The sequence below is a fragment of the Sinocyclocheilus rhinocerous genome, unplaced genomic scaffold, assembly GCF_001515625.1.
Source record: "Sinocyclocheilus rhinocerous isolate Xijiao unplaced genomic scaffold, SAMN03320098_v1.1 scaffold774, whole genome shotgun sequence".
NCBI classification, from domain to species: Eukaryota; Metazoa; Chordata; class Actinopteri; order Cypriniformes; family Cyprinidae; genus Sinocyclocheilus; species Sinocyclocheilus rhinocerous.
In genome coordinates, this window is record NW_015644352.1 from 156,599 (window position 1) to 158,044 (window position 1,446).

The window sequence follows — 1,446 nt, forward strand, 5'->3', positions numbered from 1 at the left end:
ATTATCTTTGAGTGTTGTCTTAAAGGGATAGTTCACACATAAATGAAAATTCTGTCATCATTTACTCACCTAGATGGACAACACTTGAAAGTATGCCACTGACTTTTGGCACAATCTGAAATAAATGAGTAAATGAGAAATATTATTTGTCCCCAGCACCTCCACAGGCCTAATCCTTTATTCTGAACACCCTATTGTAGCTTTGAGAGTGTTTGCGACCAGAGGATGTAGCCACAGGCCCTTGAAGGAGCATAGTCCTTCTTTGATGGCAATGGGGAGTTTGAGGCCATCTGAGAATGTCACATTGTAAAACATAATGGACACATCACGGAACATCACTGGACACATGTTTTTTGTTAGAATCAGCAAATGCAATTTCCACCACGTTTTAAATAATGTATTATGTTTGATATGCGATGGAAAAGATTTGAAATATTAGTTTGAAAAAAAAACACTGTTTTATGTTTTTAGTATGTATGTTTAGTTAGTATGTTTTTATGTAATTAGTTTTGTTAACACTGACAATTACAGCTTAATATTTTAAACAATGCCTAAAATATTCAGGAAAAAAATATTTTTAATTATATGTCTGTTTCATCTCTCTTCACTTCTCTACATAAAGGACTCTTTAAAAGGATTAAAATTGTTAGGTGTAGAAATGAAGCCACTCTGGGAATTTATTTATTCGTTTATTTTTAGAAAACACTGAGATGGTTTTGATTAGTTTTTGAGACATGTATAGCTTTTATTTTTGCATGATCCTCTAAATAGTCTAAAAAATGCCCATATTCTCAAAAACAATTCTACGAAGTAATGTTCATTTAATTTATTTAAATTTAGATTGGTCTTCAAAATAAATATGTAATTTTTTCTATTAATAACGATAATGACAGTCCCATTTTGGTAATCACGTCGTGTGTTCTCCACGAATCAAAACTAACGATTCGCGAATGAATCATGATCCAATCAGTCAAACCGATTTGCCGTTCGTTGTCTGAGTTCGCAATTCATTTTGATTCATTGGGACAGTTCACTCACGATTCGTTTGCGGCGGTTCCTCACATCGCAGTCAAAACAGCTATGTATATATATATATATATATATATAAAAAGAGTATAAAATATGGGGACCCTTTTCGATTGCTGGGGTCTGTGCCCCGGTTCTGATAACAGGCTAGAAACGTCCCTGCTGTGATCTGAAGCTACTGAACATGAACAATATATCTTAAAATCTGGAATTAATTCTCACTCTTTGAAATGTGCCATGACGTAATGCTCCAAAGGCAACACCTTATTTCGCTCCTGCAGTACCCAGTAAAGCACACCAGATGTCAGTGCGACTCTTACAGCCTCTCACCAGGAGCCTGTACATTGAAAACATCGCGTCAAAATGGCCCTAATGCGACTGTCAACGCGTCATTAATCAAAGTGATGTGTAAGCGGATCA